Consider the following 16,750-nt stretch of genomic DNA (forward strand, 5'->3'; position numbering starts at 1 on the left):
ATTAATCACGAGTTGTTTACATCCTTATCAGTGACGCAATTGTTTGCATTTGCCGAAGAGCTATCCTTTTCCAAACGAAAAAGGATCTCGCGCTCCTCACTCTAAGTTTCGCAACGCGCACTCATTCTCCCAATCTCTCGCCGAGCAGCGGATGTCCTTCGCCGTTTGGAGCCCAGCGTTGTGTGTGGCCGTGCTGGGGCAAAACTTTTAGTCCTTCGTGAGAGTCCGTCGTGAGCGAAAGCTGCTTGGGAAAATCAGCCCCGCCGCCGCCGTAGGCATCAGAATCCGCGTTGGTTGGTTTGTGGTTTGCTGGTTTTTTTTTTGTCAGAGTGTTAGAAGGAACACACTTTGGTGACCATTTTTCCCAAGGAATATGCTAAATGGTGATAATTTATTCGAACCAAATGCAAAAAGGTGAAGCTCAAATCGAAGAATAAGAGTAATTTAGTGCAGGCGGTGAAGGAAAAGCTAGAAAACGGTACAACAAAAGCAGAAAAGGCACACCGAGTGAAGGAAGAAGAAAATTTTGGTCGATTTTTCAACCCACCCCGGAGGAGTCAAATTTACACACCAAGAGAGGACGGTGTGCAGTCAAAACGGAAAAGGATTACAGTGGGGTTTGTTTTCGAGAAAGAAACGCAAATTTCTATAAACGGGCAGGGTCTGGTGATGGAAAGTGCGCGATTGGTCAAAGCGACTGGGCAGTGAGGGTTTCAGTGCGATTGGAAAATTCTAGCCTCGTCTTTCCCTGGCTGGGGCCACAAGGAGTCAAGGATACAACAGCAATACGAAGCAGTGAGTGTAAAGGAATTTCCACCACCAGAGCAGAGTTACCTTGGGAAGGCTAGCTCTGTTTGTGGGGGTGGCGATGGTTTTTCCTGTATTTTGAATTCGTAATGGCACATCAAGGGGAATGATTGAAGGTCCAGTTCATTTCAAAACGGATTTCAACAGGCGAACGGAAGAAAATTTGTGAAAAAAACGATGCTTTTCAGTTCACAACTTTTCGTAGCCCCAGGTGTTGGCTTTTCCTTTATCTACTTTCCAGTGTGACGAATGAAACATCGGTGAAGCTTTTCGCCAGAAGGGGTGAGTGTGGTATTATGTAAAGTCGAAGAAGTGGCAGAACAGATAACACGAAGAAGAAAAGTGGAAATCGTGATCCTGCCAAGTGACACAGAGGTAAATCCTTCGCATCCCCAGACCCATAAAGGCAAAGTCTTGCTGTGAATAGAAAGCACTCTGAACGGGGCTTTGACGGTGTATTACAGACGAACAAGAAAAGTCCCTGCCTCGCGCTTTTCTGCTGCCACCACGGTCGGGTCCAAGCCCTTACGAGAGCAGAAATGGTAATAGTGGGTGTGTCAGTGCTGCCAAGGTTGTTTGGATTTTGACGCAGAAATGTTGCGGCCGAAGCCGAGTTCTTTGTGAAATGTATAACTTTTTAGGTATTAGCGCAAAACCATTGCAAAGCCACTTTGTTCTTATTTTGCCCTTTTTTGGAATACTGAAAAAGATGAACACAATTCTTGCAGCCATAGTATTGGTGGGGCTTAGCTTTATAATATTCTTAAGGGAGGGCTACTTCCTCAGCATTTTTTCATTACAATTACAATTACAAAGGTTGTTTTGCTGTTGAGGATTTGCCTGATGTTTTGGATGATGTTTTACAGTCTTATGGTGCTTCAAAGCACTCAGTCACAAATAGGAGAGAGCACAGACTACAAGGAATAATAAGCAACCGCATTCTTGTAAGCTTGCTACATGATTCTTGAAAAGTGTGCTAATAGAGGATGGAATACAAGATGACATTATATGTGTCGAGACAAGAAGGACTATGTCGATATTGATATGTCATGTGAGTCGGACGTTGTTGCTTTCAATACAGAATCATATTGCATGAGAATATATTTAAAAAAATATACTGTTTCAATGGTCTGGTATTTGAATACCTTTCACGATTTTGATACAGATCTCGAACAACTATACACTGAACAAAATTGTATTTCCTATTAATATTGTTTTTATTCATAATAAGATTTTTTGACAAAATTCTTAAAAATATCAAATTATAAATTTTAAAATTGTAAATTCAAACTTTTTTCTCTAAATCTGATTGAATATGAAGAGATTGGAATAGTACTAACTACTACCGTGACTCATTACACAGTTGAACATTGGTCAGAATTCGAAAAGCGTGCGTTTTTAGTTTTCGATGTCTAAACGTGGTTTTGAAGGGTGGTGTCTTCTGAAGAGTTAAAATGACAGTGAACTACAAATATAGTCAAATTTAATATCACAAGATTTGAAAATTTTCACACTACCGGCTAAAAAGTTAAGCACCAGGTGAAATCGCTCAAAATAATAGTAGTTTTTCTTTTGCAAATTTTTGTTCATCAACAATTTTGTAAAAAATTGGGTTGTTTATATATTCATAGCTTAGGTGAAAATGGTTGAAACGATGAATAAAGAAAAATTGAAAAAAATAAAATACAGCAGACATTTAAATTATTAAAACTACTATTATTTTGAGCGATTTCACCTGGTGATTAACTTTTTAGCCGGTAGTGTGAAAATTTTCAAATCTTGTGATATTAAATTTGACTATATTTGTAGTTCACTGTCAAAATTTCATGTCGATTGCTCATATGGAAACAAAGTAACAGCATGCCAAAGTTGAGCATTTTGTATGAAAATCGGCCTTCACTACTATTATTCTGAACACAACTGTAGATAATGATTATTGAAAAATTTTCTCCTCTGACACCAAAGTTTGTACAAGAATTACAGAGCATTTTCATGAAATACTTAAAAAATCAGAAATTTGAGAATAACGGTGGTAGGTCATTTGGCATAAAGTCGTTTGGCATAAAGCCGTTTGGCATAAAGTCGTTTGGCATAATGGTCATTTGACATAATGTCGTTTGGCATAATGGTCGTTTGGCATAATAGTCGTTTGGCATAATGATTCTGAAATCAAGAATTTCTCAAGATGACATTCGTTCTTACGTTTCTATTGAATCTTTCTGATGATATCACGCTTGTTTTTGGAGTCATGATACAAAATGATACTTTATTCAACAATCATATACTCTTGATTAAACTAAAGCATATTAGGAAAGTTATTGTCAACAATATTTTATTATATACCAAGAAATTATCCTTCTTTTAAATATTAATTTTTCTCTTAAGTTTCGCTGTTGGAATATTTTTTGCGCTTAAGATTTTGATAGCACAAATTCACCCTTCTTTCAAACGTTCAAGGTTTTCTTTTTCTAAATATGATGAAACTATAATTATAGGTATAAAACCCGTTGATTTAAAATTTGAATAAATTTCACCTTCTTTTATACATAGGCTGTTCTTTGGAGCTATATTTTTAAAATATTTTATTGTTTCCAAGTGACAAAAGGGTGACATTCGATAACATTGATCTGCTTAAGTTATCAGCGAATTGAGACAACGCTTACTGCAGTTACTTCGATGGGTTGTGCTACTTTTCCCCGAATGTCGTTTCCCCGAACGCCAGTTCCCCTAATATCCCGTTTCCCGAAAAGCTTTTAGCACTCATAATGTTGTAACTTTATACATTTCAGGGTGGTGAACGAACTGATCATCTAATATGCACACTTCTTTATTTAATTGGCGGTTCTTTCGAGTTTTAACGTCCTCAGCATTTTTGCCCACATGCGTATTGCTGTTTGCGTTTGACGTGCAAATCCAGTCTAACTGAGCTGCAAATGCGGTAACACAAAGTAACCAAGGATACTTAGCAACCATAATGCACATCACCGCCAACCTAGCAAAGAAAATCAAATTTTGACTTCGCCTTCCTTGTTGCAAATCTTACCGCATTTGGTGTTCCCGCATTTGATATTTGCATTTCAAATGCACACAGCAATATAACCGAGAATGACAGAATACCTCCTTCTTTTGATTGCTTATCGTTCTTTCTCGTTCACTACCCAGCTACTGAAGACTATCATAGCACCTATTTAAACTGCACCACTTTTCAGGAAAACCGCTCATTCGGAGAAAAGGTATTCAGGGAAAAGGGTCATTTGATGAACAGATATTCCGAGAACCGGCATTTGGAGAAACCACATTCGGGGAAAAGTAGCACAAACACTTCGATGATTCTGAACGCAATTGTTGACGTCTTTTCGTTTTATTATGCCGCAATAATTTTGGTTGTCCAATCCTCTATTGATTAAATCATAATTTTTGCCTTCTTTAAAAATAGGTTGTTCTTCATATTTATACTGTTTTAAACTTTATTATTTAGTGAAGCTAAATGTTAACCATTTTTATATTTTGCTGGTCTATCAATTTTTGCAAGACGTGCTGTTGTTATGATAATTACTTTAGAACCTGCCAATATTCAACTTTATTTGCAAATGCATGATCTCCTTTCTAAATATGCTGGAAATATATTATCTTAATCACAAATTTCCTCTTCTTTCGATAATAGACGGTGTTTTTGATGTACACTTCAAAAACTAATAAATTTATATTGAACGGTTGAACAGTTTTGCCACAAATGTTTTCATTTAAAAATGTGTTGTTCATTGGAGTAATGCTGTGAACTAACAGCTAGAATAACTGCGAACTTTCTTTGCCAATTTACTATATTCAAATATGTATATCACAACAAGCTCAAAGATACTCTATGTTCTGGAATGTAGAAAAAAATAATATTCCGGAAAGATCTTCCACCAGACCCGTCACGAGTTTTATTTAGTAATGCTATCCAATGTCACAACAATTTTTGACATTCATAGCTTGGAAAATCTCTGAACGAACATCATGCTTGTTGAAAACCTACCAAAAATGTTTGCTATGGGCTCGGTGGTGTTGATCTCGGTAAAAGTTTCAAAAATGCCGATATTCATTCTAAGTCAATGATTATGCCAAACGGCCATTATGCCAAATGGCCATTATGCCAAACGGCCATTATTCCAAATGACCATTATGCCAAACGACTTTATGCCAAACGGCTTTATGCCAAATGGGGTAAATCGAGAATAACATTTTCTCAAATGATTTTATCAAAAATATGTATTGTAGAAAATTGCAAACAATCGAAAAACCATTGTTTTTCTCGATGACACCAAATTTCTATCTCATCTTCTTTTTAAGCTTTTAACGATTTCAGTGCAAAAGAATAGCCACTTTGTCTCAAAATATAGAAGAAGGCGGCAAAAAGCGAAAAATAAACAACTTACTTCTGAATGATAATCTTTTAAGCTAACGATCACATTTTGTTCATTCAATCGTGATTTTTCCAACTGTATTGAAAGCTTTCTCAACGAGCTTAAGGCTAGGTTTGAATGCAATTTATATATCTGCAGATCAAGTAATAAGGCAGCGTCCATCTATTACGTAACGCTAAAATTGGAAATTTTTGACCCCCTCCCTACCCCTCCGTAACGATTTTTGTATGGAAAATTTCAAATTTTTGTATGAGCCGTAACGCTTGAGCCTACTCCCCCCCTCCCCCTAGAGCGTTACGTAATTTGTGGATGCCGCCTAAGACCTAATTATTTTAACACTTCAGTCGTCGCGTTGTTGTATTTTGTACAACATTGGAGAAACAACCTCACTTTCCGATCCCAACAGCAGCGTGGTGGTTCTGGCGGTAGTCAAACGCGCGACGACTGGAATGTTAATATTAATTTTTAAATGACTCTATCAATCACTCTGCAAGGCTGGTAGTGTTTAAGTGCCTTGAATATTGGAACTTTAGAGACCTCTGGCTTGAAAAATAAGAGACCAGACAGGAACCAAAAAAAAAACAAAACCTAAAATAAATCAAACAGAAGACAAAACGTAACCTTAAATGAATCAGAAGATAAGGTTTTGATTTTTCATCACAGAATTAGCGCAAACATTTTTTTTAACTTCTCGTGACATTACGACAGTATTACTGCACGTATTACTGTTAGTATTTTTATATAATTTTCCTATAGAATTTCGTGAGAATTTAGGTATTTTCCAAAAAATTCAGAGATTATTCCGCTTCCAAGAATTATAAGTTAGGAATTCCTCAAAAAAAATTGTTACGGATATCTCAAGAATACAACCTAGATTTTTACATACAGCAAGGTTTTTATCCGATGATTCTTTCATCGACATTTTTAATATATCCTTCATGATATACATTTAGAACATCTAAAAAATCCTAATAAGTTCTCCTAGAGCAGCGATCCTCGGGGGCCTTGGTTTTTTTCAACCATTTTAGATAGTTTTCGTAATAATTGAATTCGATGTTTTTATAACTTTGGGAATAAAACAACTTCCCGAAGAAAAAAAAAGTAGAACTTATCAGATTTAAAACATACAAACATAAAGTGTAACCCATGGAACATGGCCTTCAGAATTCATGTTGATGTTAAATTGCGTCATGATAAGCTTGTGAGTCAATAAGTCATGATAAGCTTGTGAATAATTCTTGGAGTCAAAATTACAAATTAAAATTCTATCAAAGATCTTACCAAACTTTCAAAGTTTTTATCAACAGTCCAGTGGATCTTGCAAGAAATTTGTCAAAAATCTGATATAAATCTCAAAAGGTTCTGTTACGTTATCTTAAAAATTTCATCTATCCAATCTTGCTGTAGTTATTTCAAGGATTCCTTGAAAATATTCTTAAAAATTAACATAGATTTCCGGTATTTTGGAATTTTCATGAATTTAACTAGAAAGCAATTAAAGTGTTGTTTTTTTTTAAATTCTTCAGGTATTATTATAAACTTTATCCAAAACATGTCACATTGGTTTCTCTACAGATTAAACATGTGACTTCACTAGAATATTATTTCTCAGAACTCCTACAAATATTGAACATGATTTTTTCGGAAGATAATAAAAAAAAGACACGGACATCGTCTTCAGCCATTTAGCTGCACTAACTGCACTAAGTTTTTGCTCTTCTATGCTTTATTATGATAAAAACCATTCTCCCAAAATTTGAACTGATTTGGGAAAAAATCTGGTTTGTGCACACGCCATTTGAAGTTTATATGAAAATTATTTTTTTTTTAAATCAACCTCTCGTGTCCAGTCCTGTAACTGCTCGTCATAGTAATCTATGGAAGCTTAGCTAGCTTAGCTTAGCTTAGACTGACTACACATATCAATGGTTGCTATTCCTTGATTGACCGAAGTCAGTGAAAATGCACAAAGAATCAACTAGAAGTTCGGCTGGGATTGGCCATAATCTTCTTCAGTGTGCATAATTCAGTGCCTCTATTTATACAGGGTCAATAACGGCGCCGGCCACGTCCTTGCAGTCAGGTGGGATTGGGGGAAGGAATGTTAGTGTGTAACCTTTGCTATTTGGAGACCGTGTTTGCCTCTGCATCTCCACAAAGGTTACTGGGAAGGATGTTTGTTAATGGGGAGGATCGTTGGGTCAAAGGATTTACTTTGATAAGTGATTAGACCATGATAAATAGTTTTTTGTCAAATATAAATATGCTTTTATGAAAATATAATATTTTCATTTGATATGAACAATTTCTATGTAAAGGAAAATTATGCCGACACTTGAGGTGACGAACCATTCAAAGTTTGTTGAACAAATATCTAAATGTAACATTCCTACAGCTGTCAGGACGAAAGCATGTGTTATTATATTTTACTTATTTCAAAAGAAACAAAACCTCGATTGGCTGGAACATCATAGAACACTCTTATTCTTATGCCGACACTTACAGTGGCGAACCATCCAAAGTTAAAAAAAATACACTGACACGTTAATGCTTCCAGTGGGCATTTATGCCCTTTGAAGGAAGCACCACACTAGACAACGGACTAGCATGCAACGCCCAGTGGCACAGTCGGAAAACATTCCTCACGAAAAGTTTACCGACCTGAGGCGGGAATCGAACCCACACTCCCTAGCACGATGCGGCTAAATGCCTGGTGACACTAACCGCACGGCTACGAAGCCCACAAAGTTGAATAAAGTGAACCTTTCACAAGTCTACACTTGTAGTGTCGAACCATTCAAAGTTTTTTTTTATAATTACAAAAATAAAAATAAAAAGAAAGGGGTGTTTTGAAAACAAAAAAAATGTTGAACATAAATAATTCATGAATTAGAGTTTATGTCGACACTCACAGTGACGAACCATTCATAGTTTGTTGAAAAATCATATTTACGTCCTACCGTTGTATCGATTAAATGTGCAGTCATACATATTTTATAGATTAGAAATAGTAGCATGGAACGAGCTCACCAATTGATCCGTCATCCTTGACTGAGCAGCAACAATCCACATTCAGCTTAACTCGTTTGCTCGGCTATATAAAAGCACTCAGAGAAAAAAGGCGCACGACCCGAGAGGGAAAACAACTGACGACTGCTCGGGCTTTCTTGACGCACTGCCAAGGAGCAATCGTCAAGGCCGAAGATCAAACAGAACTAACCGATCGCGGCACTTTTACACTTTACTCGACCGATGCGCGACATGTTTGATCCTGCCCTCGTCACCCGCTCCCGCAGAAGCAAGCGTCAAGGTCGGAAGATCAAACAGAACTCTGCTCGTCATAATAATCTATGGAAGAGTGAACAAACTCTTCTCATGTGAATCTTCCCAGCTACAACTTTGCAGAAGAACGTATGTTGAATGGACGGGAGGATAATTTGTTATTATTGATAACATAGTATAAACCATGCTGAGATGATCATTGAATTACTTACAGAACAACAATGCTTTTATGCTGTAGAACATAGTAGCATGGATTACTTTAATCTATTATTCCTGGCAGGAGCACCATTATTGTTGTCTGCCGAACAGTTGGTGAAGCATGCAAAATGCAAACCTCCTTTATGATTATCAATAGCAATTTATCCTGACGTACAATCAAACTGTGGTCTTCGGCAAAGTTGTAGCTGAAAGGATTTCACATGAGAAGAGTTTGTTCTCTTTTCCATAAAATATTATGACGAAGAGATAGGGGGCTGAACATAAAAGTATGACGATTTCCATAGTGATATCCATATAAACTTCAAATGGCGTGTGTACAGTCAAATTTCTTCCGAAACATTTCAAACTATGAGAGGATGCTGTTTACCACAATAAAAAAGCAGAAAGGAGCCAAAATTTCAAAATTTGCATCACACTAATGCATATTTGTAACGTTTGTTTAGATTGTAGCTATCCGTACACTTCTTTTGTTTCTTTGAGTGTTCCAGCTCAAAATTGATCTCTCATTCGGAGTATGAAATTCGATGTCGCAAACTTCGAGACTTCAAGCTACTGCCTGCGATTAGTTTGTGAATCACCATTTTATAGATTATAATTATGTATAAACTAATGACAACCTTTCATGCATTTAAATATAGCTCTCGATAATGGGTCTCCTGTCCCGGAGAGCGAGTGTTAATGAGCCAATGAATCAACACACAGTCGGAAAACCCGAAACCGAAGCGCCAATAATGACAGGAAGGAAAATTTCCTTCCATCTGCCATTTCACCAATTGACTAAGCTTCCCACGGTTCCTTCATCCCCACCTCTCCTCGGTCCCCCAACTGACTGGGCCGTGTGCCATCGGGATGCAACCAACTGGAACTAAAATAGATGATGTAGAAAACGTAAGTCTGACGTCCTGCCTTCATTCATCCGAGGACCGAACCGTACCGATCAGGACAGATCCAAGTCACACGGTGGCGTAGCCAGGATTGCTAGAGGAGGGGCAAGCGTCATTCGCGAATTTTACGCAAAACGATCATTATACAAAGCCTTTGGATTATTTTTGCATGAAATGGCAGCACTTAACAGATTGATAATTTACGATGGATTGCCAAGTGTCATTTAATCGATTGATAAACTCTCGATACTTTACATCTTACGATCAGATTGACGCAGTAATAGCTAAACTTTTCAGACAATAACTTTGAATGAAACGAAATATTTAAGGCGAATCAGGAAATGAACTAAAAAAAACATTGGAATAGCTGAAAAGCTAAACATTACATATAATTTGCAATTGGATTATATGTAATGTTTAGCTTTCCGGTAGTTGTTAAACTTCCACTCGGCTGGTTGGCCGTAAACCACGATTCATAATTAAAACAAGTATTGGAATAGGTTTAACGTGAAGGACATGCAAAACAGTGGCATAGCGAAGAGTCAAAACATTTTTTTGTTGTTGTGGGGTTAACGTTCAAGAATCCATCATCGAAACTTAAAAAGCAGTTTATTGTTCTAAACTGAAACTTATTTGATAAACATATATTCACTGTCCTTCGATTGGAATATTTAAGTCTTCCAACACATTTTCATGTACCGTTGAACTGGGTATCATTTATCAGTGGAGTAACATTGCACCTTTAACTATTGCTGAGCTCTCGCTGCTTAAAAATCCTGGTACCTTAATTTCGGGTGAAACTGATTATTTTCCATGGTTTATCAAGTCTGTTTCCTACAGGAAGGTGACATAAGCCAATAATTTGCAACCCAACAATGATTGAACATTGTGTCCAGTGTGTTTTTTTTTCGATTGTTTTGGGATTGACAGAAATTTTTTCATCGGCTGGGGGGAGGGGGCAACGTCTCCTCCTCTGCCCTCTCTGCCTACACCCATTAAGTCACCCACTCTTCGCTCGATTTTGCCCTCCCACGCGTCTTTGGCCAAAAGCCTGAACCAGCAGAGACAGCCTCCCTCCGGGGGTGGGAAAATCCCTATCTGTTTTCCATCTGCCACATTCAAAGCTCTGACTAGGCACATAGATTTGGCACACGGGGCGCAACACGCAAAAACACACGCCCGGTGCCCGTGGTTCATCCTCAAATAAAATCAATATTTCGGGGGATATTTTTTTTATTTCGACAAAACAACCATTCAACCTTGCCAGCAGCGCAACCTTCGGATCACGAATCATACATTCATTTCCACGGTGCTGTATGCTTTTGTTGGCGTGAGAAGCAGTTGCTTTATTCAAATTCGTTTTTATTGTTGTGCCAGGTTCAGCCCACGAAATCCTTTACCTATTTAAAACTCCGCTATTCTATGAAGGGCAATGCTGCTTAATTTTTTTTTCTGGAAATCTATGGGAAAACGTTCGGTGGGAGCAAAAATACAATTTCGAACAAACATGGAAAGTCACACGCAAACGTGATTGTGTGCTTTGCAGCTATGGTTTTGTACTATGCTGGATGGCGCTGTCTTTCATTTGAAGGATTTTACGACAGGTGTAGCCAACATTTAGGACACTGATAGACATCTCCAACTGCCTAATGTTCAGTTTTGAAAAAAGGTTTATTGCATAATCATACATCATCGTTTCATATTTTAAACACTAATATAACTATTATTACCATCGTAGATCAACGCAGAAGTCTGCCTTAGAACAGTCTCTAACAAGAAGTCGAGTCTAGTACACGACACTGAAGACGGCCTTACTGTTGTGGTCGTAATACGCGTATCTGTCAAAGGATACAAACTCTAGTGGAATTTAATGGTATAGTATTAAATTCGTTTTTTATCTACTTAAGAAGTTTTAAAACAAGACAAATAGTGTTGGAATAAATGCTTGATGGGACTTTCACAGTAAGGTTAATTAAATTTGAAAATAAAAACATTTTGTATTTTTTTTTTCAAACCTATCGTTTTCAAACTTTAGTATAGTTCGGGAATATGCTTTAATTTTTTCAAACAAGTAGGTACAGGTTTGAAAATTTTCAATTGGGGAATTTCCGGGATAATTTCGGCAACGCATATTTTATCACGTAGAAATGCACATTTAGATTACTATTTGACGTGTAAATTAGTGTCTTTATTTATAAAAAAACGAGATCAAATCGTAAAAATAATGTCCGTTAACAGATTCAATTTAAATTTTAGAATCGACTATAACTGAATCATCAAAAATGAGCAATCAATTCTTGAAAAAGTATCGGATAGTGATCATATAGGTAATTATTTAGAAGTGTTCTAAGAATGCCAAACCATTACTATTTTTTAAGTACTGACGTCGGGGGTTAGAATGGGTCCAAAACGCAGCAGAAGCTTGGAAGCTTCTCAGTCGAAGCTTGGAAGCTTCTCAGTAAAAGCTCGGAGGCTTCTCAGTTGGAAGCTTGGAAGCTTTTCAGTTGAGGCTAGGAAGCTTCTCAGTTGAAGCTTGAAAGCTTTTCAATCAGCGCTTGGGAACTTCTAAGTTGAAGCTTGGAAGTTTCTCAACTGAAGCTTGGAAGTTTCTAAGCTGAAGTTTGGAAGCTTCTCAGCCGAAGCTAAGAACGCTTCCCAGTCGAAATTTGGAAGCATCTCAGTCGAACCTTGGAAATTTCTCAGTCGAAGCTTGGAAGCTTCTTAGCCGAACCTTTCAGTCGAAGCTTGGAAGCTTTCAGTCAAAGATTAGAAGCTTCCAGTCGAAGCTTTGGAAGCTTCTCAGTCGAAGCTTAGAAGGTTCTCAGCTAAAGCTTGGAATCTTGGAAGCTTCTCTGCTGAAGTTGGGGAGCTTCCCAGTCGAAGCTTGGAAGCTTCTCAGCTGAAGTTTGGAAACTTTCAGCAGAAACTTTAAAGCTTCTCAGCAGAAGCTTGGAAATTTCTCAACAGAAGCTAAGTGAACGTTCTTTTCGAATATTTCAAACAAAACTAGTTTTCTGTAGAAAATTGAAAAAAAAAATTGTAGGCAGAGTGTAATATTAAAATACTAAAATAAACATATTTTATGCAAGAAAATTCTCATTTGATTGAGAATGTCTCGTTAGAGCATCCATCCTAGTACCAACAACAATAAGGGATGGTACACAAATTACGTCACGCTAAATTTCAACTTTTTCGACCACCTCCCCCCCCCCTTTGTCATACTTTTTGTATGAGTTCTCCGAAAATTTTGTAAGGCTTGTCATGCTTGGCTCGACCCCCTCCCCCCTTGGAGCGTGACGTAATTTGTGCATGACCCCTAAGGATTATGATTAGAAAGCAAAAAACCGAATTATGAACAAAACAAGCACAAGGCCACTCCATATGTTATTGCCGCTTAAACCCGTGTTAGTTGAAAAATACAGCAGCTCGCCGGGATTCGTTACAATTCGTGTGCGTGTGTATGAATATGTGAGTGTGTGCGTGATGTTCCGGGGAAGAACAAATGTGTTGGTGCGCTACATGAGTAACAGTGAACACCGAAGGCAGGTCCCGAAAGACGCATGATCTTGGCAGAGGCAGTACTAGATTGTTTTCAATTTTTCGAGAAAACGCATTGTTTCTTGACAAAGATTGCAATGGAGTGGACTTTTCATTTATCAAGCGAAATCATGAAAGAGATTTGAGTTTGAACATTGCACAGCTTAACTTAATTACAGGTTATTAACATATCCGTTTTCGGTTTCTTATAGTTAAATGCAAGAACGTAACAAAGCTCTATTAACAACAGGAACAAATATTTTAATGCTAGATTATAAATACACGTAGATCAGTAAAAACAACAACCTTGTAAACACTGGAATTTTAAGGTTCCGTAAACATACTTCAAAGTGGCAATACTCGCTTTATTATCAAGCGAGTGGGAAAGAAGTACTAGAGGAAATTTAATTAAATGCCTTGTGAATGAGTTTAAGATACTCGCGCGAATTAAGTACACATCTAGTAGGGAAAAAAATGTTCGGCATATCCTATCAAAACAAGTAGTGCTAAGGTGAAACGTTTTAAAGTAAAATTAGCCAACGAAAAAGAAAACTAAAACGCAAAACAAAACGAAAACCACGAGATTAATGATCATCATTTGGTTTAAATATAGAAAGAAAAAAAAACGTAACAGAAAAACTCTCAAAAGGAAAACCATAAAACGCCTCATACCAAAATCAGTTCTATCTCGGATGGCCAAATTCTGGACACAACACAGACACGCATACGTGTTCGAAAGTGGTTCATGGAGAGGTCGAGTTCGCGTGGTTTTGAACAGTTTTCTTGGGGATTTTAATTTGGCCTAACGTTCTAGTACTTCGTTGGCGCCTTCGGTGGTAGGTCCTCCTTGTTTTGGGGTTGTCATTGTCCATGAGGTGACTACGATTTGCAACGGATTCTGGATACTCCACAGACACACAGCACCATTTTTTTCGGTTTTGATTTCAAGTTTAGTTTGATGTATTTAGGATATTCTATTACTTTTGGCGGTAACCATTGTTTAGCACTTTAGGACTCAAATCAGCTAGTTTATTTTGGCAATATCGGTTAATTCTACTACTACAATTCCAATCCGAGTGTATATTCCATGCTACCGACTAAGTTTTGGGAAAGATTAAATACCAACGTTGTAACTACTACATAATTATACTATCAGAGAAAATGCGCGTAGTACTAGAATAGTAACTGTTTGAGATATAATCTGATTAGCAAGTCGATCACGACGTGCGCATTTAAAGCTTTCTGCGCACCCATCTTTTGTGCGTGTGTTTGTGGAAGCAGCAGAGAATCGCTCACACGGTTCGCGCATCATCTTCGTCTTCTTCTTCCGGCATCCTTCGCTTAGGTTGTTCTATTACTACTTTTCCTGTTGATGCTTGCTGCTGCCAATACCGTCACTAACACGGCTTTTATAACTTCTACTACTACTGACGCTGTTGTTATTTGTAGTTATTTTTGTTTATTGTGCAGCTGATTCTGTGCCGAAGTGGTTAATTTCGACACCACCCGAGAGAGGGCGCGATTCTCCGCACGGAGACGTTCGTTCTCGGTTTTGTATTTTTGCAGTAGCTGATTCGTTCGTCGCATGAAAGGTAGTAGTAGATTGGACAGGAATTAAGATTTGGAAAGTAGTCGAAAGTTCGTTTGTTGTTGTTCGATTTGTCGACCCGGAGTAGAAGAGCAAACGTGAAGGTGGTTGTACAAGACGAAGGGACAATTAATACAGATTGTTTTATGAGGATTTTTTTCATTGAAAACGAGTGTATGTGTGACAGGTGAAAATGAATCGAAGCCAAACCTCAAATTTTCAAGAGCACGGATCTGGAGAACCGAACTCCCGTTTGAGCTGAAAACTTAATCGATTGGTCACCACCAGCGAGTGACCAATCGATTAAGTTTTCAGCTTAAATGGATGTTTGGTTCTCCAGATCCGTGCTCTTGAAAAATTGAGGTTTGGCTTCGATTCATCTTCACCTTAATATGTAAATTTTTATGATGTGACAGGACGTCATGTTTGCCACTATACGAGCTCCAAGAGAATAATAACATTGTACCTTTAATTCAGGACGAAACTGTGAACAACACACTTCGCGTCAAGACTTTGAGGTGATGATTGAAATGCCACTGGATAACCAACGGTGTAATAAGGTTTCAAGTGTTTTTAATAATTTCATCAGAAATTTTTCCTTCTGTTAAACAAAGGCTTTTCTTTCGAGTTATGGTTATTAGTTCCATTACTATTGGTAATAGTTTAGCTTATATTTTGGGATTTTTTCCTTCTTTAAATAATCGGTAGTTCTTTGTACTTGTACTGATGAAATGATTATTTGCATTACACTTGCTTAAATTTCATAAGAGATTTTTCCTTCTTTTGATCATAGGCTTTTCTTTCAAGAGAGAAATATTTTTCATAGTTCTTGTAATTGAAGCTTATAATAAGTTCAATTCAAAACATATTTTTTTTAGCTCAAGGGTTAACTTAGATGAGATGTTATTCTCCTCCAAGATTAAGATTACAACATGAGAACTGAACACTGCACCGTTGCTTGAGTATAGCAATTAACGACTAGACGAACACTTACGTCAATGAAGCACACTGTTTCTCTGTTTTGAAAAGAAGAAGCCAATACTTGTTGATGCCAGAATTATGACATATATTACTTAGTACGGTTCGAAAGATCGAAGCAAGCCGATCCAGCAGAAGAACGAATAAGTTTCAAACCGTTTTAATTACTGTCAAAAGCTAACTACAGACGTGATGCCAAAACATCTGCTGGTGGCTATTACCGCTGGCATCGAAGTGAACAACTACTTACATTTAGGATCTTTCAGCACTGACTGTTTCTTCAACTAACACTAAAAAGCTTATGTATATCAACGATGATTTATCTTTTTTATGAATAAGCTGAATAAGTTCATTGGAATTCATCATAAATCCATGCTAACTGTAGTTCACTTTTGTTTTCAATTCCGGCCAAACGACATTCGGCTAAATGGCGTTCGGCCAAATGACCCTTTCGGCCAAATGGCGTTCGGCCAAATGACTCTTTCGGCCAAATGGCGTTCGGCCAAATGACCCTTTCGGCCAAATGGCATTCGGCCAAATGACCCGGAACCTCCGAGGTGTCCGGCCGATAAAAACACATCTATCACTTCTAAAAACTTGTTTTCACAGAACATTTGCGCACGTGGCACAGCACCACCGAATCAAATTTTCACCAGAAAATTAAAAATAAACGTCAAAACAAAACAATATGATTTATGAAGAAAATCAGCTAATAACGCTGATATTACTAAAATTAATTAATCATATGTTAAGGGACATATTTTTACACATAATTCATCACAATATACATTTTTAGAAATAGTAGTTCTTGTTGACTATATCAATAAACTTGTATGTTGAAACTAGTTAAAATTTACAACATAAAATTTCTCCTGTGCAAGGTATCATGCATGTACTTTAACCTCTATCGTTATATTAGTAGAATGTTGAAAGTCTTTTCATTAAACTTCACACGTATTTTCCGGAATCTTTTCGATTTTTCCACAAAAATTTCATATTTTTCGGTACGGTGTCTAAAATTTTAAAAATGGGGGTGAGATTGGGTCAAG

The 16,750-nt window shown here is 37.3% G+C and overlaps 1 protein-coding gene across 3 annotated transcripts in view; it reads left to right on the plus strand.

The window, feature by feature from the left end:
- Positions 1-208: 208 nt before the first annotated feature.
- The window catches only part of LOC5573765 (probable G-protein coupled receptor 52), a 70,765-nt gene continuing 54,223 nt past the window's right edge, over positions 209-16,750 (plus strand). The window contains exons 1-2 of one of the 3 annotated variants that reach the window (XM_021841226.1): positions 224-795; positions 1,049-1,182. The gene's annotated coding sequence lies outside the window, so the exon portion shown is untranslated. Of the gene's footprint in view, positions 796-1,048; positions 1,183-16,750 lie in introns of all 3 variants that reach the window. The other 2 variants (XM_021841223.1, XM_021841224.1) reach the window with 2 other exon arrangements.

The sequence above is a fragment of the Aedes aegypti genome, chromosome 2 (genome assembly GCF_002204515.2).
Source record: "Aedes aegypti strain LVP_AGWG chromosome 2, AaegL5.0 Primary Assembly, whole genome shotgun sequence".
Lineage (NCBI taxonomy): Eukaryota > Metazoa > Arthropoda > Insecta > Diptera > Culicidae > Aedes > Aedes aegypti.